This window comes from Astatotilapia calliptera, chromosome 3, assembly GCF_900246225.1.
Source record: "Astatotilapia calliptera chromosome 3, fAstCal1.2, whole genome shotgun sequence".
NCBI lineage: Eukaryota > Metazoa > Chordata > Actinopteri > Cichliformes > Cichlidae > Astatotilapia > Astatotilapia calliptera.
Genome location: NC_039304.1, coordinates 23,499,689 through 23,506,857, shown reverse-complemented (window position 1 = coordinate 23,506,857; position 7,169 = coordinate 23,499,689).

Genomic DNA, 7,169 nt, shown 5'->3' with positions numbered 1-7,169 from the left:
TATATAGGTTCTGACAATAGTTTATTTTTATTAGTTGAAATAAACTATAAATGGACTGGTTCTTATATAGCGCTTTTCCACTCTTCTGAGCACTCAAAGCGCTTTACACAACTTGTGCATTCACCCATTCGCACAAGCACAACTGACATTCACACACATTCATACTCCGATGAATGCATCGGAGAGCAATTTCAGGTTAGTATCTTGCCCAAGGATATTTGGCATGCAGACTAGGGGAAGCCAGGAATCGAACCACCAACCTTCCGATCAGTAGATGACCTGCTCTACCACCTGAGCTACAGGCACCCTTTAGCTCAAGAACAGTGTGTGGGGAGCTTAAATGAATGGGTTTCCATGGCTGGATCCAAGCCTTACATCACCAAGCACAATGCAAAGTGCTTCTTGTTCCAACATGACTGCGCTCCTGCACACAAGGTCCTGCACACAAGGTCTATAAAGACTTGGATAGGTAAGCTGGGTGTAGAACAATTTGACTGGCATGCACAGAGTCCTGACCACAACCTGACAGAACACACAGTTGGGATGAATTAAATCAGAGACTGCAAACCAGGACTTCTTGTCCAACATCAGTGTCTGACCTCACAAATGTGCTTCTGGAAGAATCATCAGACACTCCCATAAACACTTTTAAACCTCGTGGGAAAAGCTTCGATTCAGAGTTGTTTACCCAGGGTGAGATCTAAAACCTGCAGGACATCGGCCCTCGAGGCCTGGAGTTCGACACCCATTTTAGGATATATATTACATGATAATTCATTCTTTTCATATGCCATGAAGTATTGAATTTATTTTTGATTTGCAAACAAGATATATGATGAATGTTTGGTGCTTTCCTCTAATGATGGTTTGCAAATACTAAAAAAACTAGCCACAACAGAGTTAATAGCTTTACCTCAGAGCTGGCAGGATGGTGGTCTGAGGTGATTTGTTGGGTTGAGCTGTGTCAGATCGAGTCCTCAGATCCACCTGAGTTATAGCTTTCCAGTTACCAATACCATTTTTGTTGTTAATCCAGTTACCACCAGCCAAACTACGGATTTGAATTGAAGGTTGTAAGGTCCATAGTACACACATTAATATACTAATTTGTACATGAATCCAAGTAATGTATAAGTACAAGACATTTCTAAGATATGGGAAAGACCATTTTTACAGATCAGGAAGCCCCCAAAGCCTGGAGACTTTCAACAATTAGGGACGTTTAACCTCTTAACCATAGGTGTTATTTCGATAAAATTCCTTTCATCACAGCAGAAAAAACATACACTTAAGGTTTTTACTTCCAAAGGGCACAGTTGTTGTCAAAACTCTGTAATTCTTATTGTGAGTAACCGATCTACAGTGTACTATGTTTTTGTCAAGTGATATATACAAGTTTGACCACTGAGTGAATGCAATCAGGTCAGTGGCATTTTGTTGAATCTGCTGTTTCAGCTGACGTGTTACTGACCTTAGCTGAAACAGAGAGTTGCTGGAAACCTCCCGAGTCATGACTCCTTCCCTCTGACACCACTCTCTGTCCTCTTCATCCACGATGTTCAGCTCCACACTCTCACTACCACAGTCACCGCTGGCACATTTCCACTTGTCTTCATCTGTGCATGAGCGAAAGCTCAACTTGTAGTCAAAGACCACCTGCGATATTGTAAAAAAAAAAAGAAAAAAAGAAAGAAAAGATGATGCTATTGTTATATGATTTTATAATATTATAACAAGATTGTTGCAACTTAAAGAATTAATAGACAGTACTGTGTTGTCCACTGGGTTGCTAATAACCTGATTATGTTGTAATAACAAATTGGAAGTCACAGAGCTTCATGATCACCCTCTGATCATGGAATTCATGGCACTTCACACAATAAAACCACACATACTAACACATGTGAAAAGTTACATTAGACTTACATATATTACGCAACAATGATACCAGTGTATTTTTCCAATTCACAGCTTTAAGCAGACTGGACCATTTTGTGGTAAGAACAACAAAGAAGAACTGAATGCAAGATAAATCCTGGGCTTTACCTAAGCTGTCAAATTTATCCAGAGAGCAGCGGTCCCATCCTGCAAAGCTTGCACAATTCCCAACAATGTCTAATAGAAAGGTTACATAAAAAAGTAGAAAATATATGCAGATTCTTCTTCAGCTACCACACTGAGACGGATCTGTAAAATCTGGAATTACTTGCCCTCTTTGTATATAAGTTCGCACATTGTCAGTAGTTCACCCACAGATTTTGACACGTGTGTTATTGATTTACACTCACGACATCACGTTAATTCCCCCCATTTCATAAATCAAACAAAGTTGAGCACTTTTTCACTTTTTTTTATAAATACAAATTTTGTAAAAGAACACATTATAACAGCAATCAATATTTTTGCACTATGCCCTTACCCTTAGAGATCCATCATCCGTGCTTTCTTTAGGGGTAAAGGTCATCACTGTCCCAAAGTAATGGGATGCCTGAGAACCAGAAAGCACCAGGAGAAGAAGAAGCAAGCCTGTGGTCATTATGTCCTCAGTTTAACTGCTGCTTTATACAGTCAGATACTTGATACAACACAAAAACGGACTCAGCTCGAGTATGCATCTGAAATGAAACGAGCACAACGGTTAAAAAGAGGATTGTTTCACTGCTCCTCCTTCTTTACTCCCCTCCCTTTAAAACATCATTTATGTCCGACTCAGTAGAGGAGACACAGTGAGACTTCTGGTTGGGTTTTACATCATCACTCATAGATACAAGCAGAGATTTGTCTCACGATCCTATTTAATTAAAGTAAGTTGTAGCAACAGTGGTTAAAAGTTTTTCATGGTTGTCTCTCACAGCTTTATCATTACTACTTGATTTCATCAGTACTCCAGCAAAAGAGAAAAAAGTTTAAGGTAGCTGAAAACAAAACTTCACACTATGGACTGCAATACTGTTACAGAACTCATGCAGCCTGGGCTGACTAACTGTTAGAGATCAGCTTGTGCTTTGCTTAGTTTAATAAGATATGGACTAAAGACGAGATTACAAATGTATTATATGGAAGGCTGTTTTCTATCTTAGTACCAACAGTGAAAATGTACAGAAAACAGTAAATTGCTGACCTTATTATTAGGGAAAATGAAATCTGTATATCAGTTCATTAAGACAGTATTTCTTTAAAAAGCAAGAATTGTGGTTCTGAATAACAAAAGTGATGGAGGGAGCATAAATGTGCTCTGTGAATATGAAAAGACAAATGTGTAAGATGTAAAAATAAATAAATAGCATATGAAAGAAGATTGCTTGTTTATGTTCATGCCTTTCTAAATTTATACTTGACTGTTATGCATTAATGGAAAACACCTTCTTAAAATAGTGTGATGCTAATTAAGAAATTCCTTCAACTGCCTCTATACCGATAAAATAAAAGTAATAATGTTTTAGCAGAATTAGAAACATATCATATCCATTGCGTCCTGAGGAGCATGTGAATGTAATAACTGCCACCACATTACAGACATTCCTGAATGGAGCACTTCAGGAAAAGAAGTCACCAGTTTTTGAGTGACAATAACAATGTGGTTATCTTCAGAGATGTCAAAGTCTACTTTACTGTACTCTCCCATGTTGGACAACAACCTGCTGATAAACCTTTCAAACGTTATAAACTTGATTTTAACGTTTGAAAAGCTTTCATTTACCTGTGCAAATAATGGCTACTCTTTTTCCTTTGGTCAAATATAAGACAGCTATGTTGTCAAAATGTCTTAGTTATACATAATTTCTTTATAACTGCTCCATTTTGGTAAAGGCTAAGCCAAGTCACTGGGGGCAGATATATAGGTTCTGACAATAGTTTGTTTTTATTAGTTGAAATAAACTATATTGACCTTTAGCTCAAGAACAGTGTGTGGGGAGCTTAAATGAATGGGTATCTATGGCTGCATCCAAGCCTTACATCACCAAGCACAATGCAAAGTGCTTCTTGTTCCAACATGACTGCACTCCTACACACAAAGCAAGGTCTATAAAGACTTGGATAGGTAAGCTGGGTGTTGAACGATTTGACTGGCATGCACAGAGTCCTGACCACAACCTGACAGAACACACAGTTGGGATGAATTAAATTAATTAAATCAGAGACTGCAAACCAGGACTTCTTGTCCAACATAAGTGTCTGACCTCACAAATGTGCTTCTGGAAGAATCATCAGAAACTCCCATAAACGCTTTTAAACCTCGTGGGAAAGGCTTCCCAGAAGAGTTGCTGTGATAGCTGCAAAGGGTGGGCCGACACCCCATGGATTAAATATGTGATATTACTCAAGTTCAGACGTGTGTGAAGGCAGATGAAAGAATACTTCTGTTAATATACTGTATTTTACAGTAATTTATAATAGCATTTTTTATTTTTTTTTTACTAATTTTGTCTTTGGCATTTTGTGGCATTTCACCCTTGATTGTGTATAGAGGTCATTCTTACAGTTCATCTTTGGCAGTGTCCTAATTTTAAACTGAAAATGTCAAAACCTGTAATTAGACGCGAGTCATAATAAGCAAGCATATCCAGACATGGACATTGTCTAGTTTGGTTTTGATGTTGATCTGTCTTTGTTTATGAAACACAGAAAATACAAAACCATTAAATAATAAAAGAGATTTCAGAGAGTGGTCAAGCATAGAGACACAGGTTTAGTGTACAATACAATAGTCTAAAATAAATAAATAAAAAGGATTAGTTAATGGTTAAACAAAGAAAATGACACAGAATTACTGAAAAGCATGAAACCACAAAATGTGTCCTTGACTGTGGTGATCTTACACTGACACACCCTTGGAGTTAAACTAGTTAAACTTCTGGCTTTGAATTTGGGTAAATCCTATAAACTCAGCTTCTTTTGGTTTTCCCATCTGAGCAGTCAGTTATTAAAAAAAAAGGTTGTGAAACAAACAGTGTTGGGAAGGTTACTTTTAAAATGTAGTCCACTACAGATTACAAATACATGGCCCAAAATGAAGTTTGTAATGTCTTCCATTAAGTTACTCAATGTGAGTAACATATTCTAAATACTTTGGATTACTTGATATATGGTCATGCTTTTTAAACTACACGAATGTACTATTTTTCTTCTCTTCTTCCTCTAGTCGTGTTGTTTTTATTTTTTGTTTGTCTTATATTTGGGCCATTTTTCTATATGTGCATACATATTTTTATATAAATACGTGCATATCTTTTAAATTAAACAGCGGGAATTATTTATTAATTATTTATTTAGGATAGTGCATGTTAATGAACATAAATGTAAAAAAAAATTACATGAATGTAAACATACCAGATTATAGCCAAGGTGTTACGGCCGAGAGGGCCAGGCTGTGGGTGTGGACTCAAATGCAGACACAGAGGGAGGCAAAACGGGCATGAACACAGTGCTTTATTTACAGTGCCTAGTGAACTTACAAAACAGGAAACTATGAATGCTATGAACTATGAATGCTATGAACTGTCAACTGTGAGGCCAAACTGTGAACATGAAACTCTGAGTGCTATGGCTAGGTGCTGGATTTCACGGACGGATCCGGGGAATGGAAAAAGGGGGCAGCGGCTTGGATGGAGGTACGCAGTCAGCGTTGCAGGTTTAAAGTGTCATGCGAGGAGGGGGTGTCCAGGGGGTTCTGGGTGAGGAGTGTCCAGAGAGGATCCAGAATATGCTTGGAGTGAGGGGCTTGGCAGGGAGGCAGGCAGATGTAGTCCGATGATGGAAAGGAAGCAACCAGATGACAGAACCGGCGCCCAGGCAGAGATGTGAGTCGTCTAGGTTGGGAAGCGCGACTGCCAGGTGGGTCATGGGTTAGCAGAAGATCTGGCAGAGGTCTGTTGTGAATGCTGGTCTTATATGCAGGTGACTTGATTGGAACCAGGTGTGGAAGCTGATTGGAGTCTCTGCCTGAAGGTGGAGCCCAGTGGAGTGGAAAAACCCCGTACTCACCCGGACCATGACACAAGGGCTATTTTCCATCTGTTGTCCTTAAGCATAAAAAATAGATAACCCCCCTCTTAATTCATCCTGACCAAACTGGTTTCATAAAAGGTAAGCACTCATCAACAAATACACGAAGATTACTTAATTTGATAGACTACTCATACAGTAAAAACCTAGAAACTACCATATTCTCTTTAGACGCAGAAAAAGCATTTGACAGAGTTAACTGAAAATTTCTATTTGCAACTTTACACAAATTTGGTTTTGGATCCTCTTTCATAAACTGGTTAAAAATATTATATAATTCCCCAACAGCTTGTGTAAGAACAAATGACCAGACATCCTCCAGCTTCTGTCTCTTGAGGGGCACCAGGCAGGGATGCCCACTTTCCCCTTCACTGTTTGCAATTTTTATTGAACCACTAGCAGCAGCAATTAGACAGAATTCAGTAATTAAGGGCATAAAATGCAAGAACGTGGAACATAAAATCAGCCTTTATGCGGATGATGTGTTACTCTTTCTCCAAAATTCACAAACCAATATCTCTGAGGTGATTGAATTGATAAACTCTTTTGCAAGAATATCAGATTACTCAATTAACTGGTCAAAATCTACAGTCCTACCGATTAATTGCTCCCTCCATAATTCCTCTTCTACACCACTGCAATCGGGAAATATAAAATATTGGGTAGGTAGACACGATCAGAGCGGGCACGCTCTGTTTTGCGTAACTATTTTTAAATCCCAGTAGCACTAGGGATGGGTATCGAAAACCGGTTCTTGTTGAGAACCGGTTCCCACTGTTTCAATTCCTTGGAATTGTTTGCCATTTTTGCAAATGATTTCCTTATCGATTCCAGTCGCCCCGAATGACGTCACCACGTTGCGGAGCATCATTTACCTGGCAGGAAACATGGCGCAAAAGCGGCTCAAACGCTCAAAAGTTTGGTTATACTTTATGAGAACGGATGACAACAGGGCAACTTGCAGTACTTGAAAAGTAGATATTTCATTTAAGGGAGGAAACACTGTGAATATGCAAAAGCATTTGCTCACAAAACACACGATGACCTTAAATGTATGTCGTGTTTTTAATTCCGCTCCGGACTCGTGAATCTCAACCCAGCAGCAGCAGTAACGTTTGCACGCCCTCTTCCGTTAATGCGGCAGGTAAATAATCAACTAACAG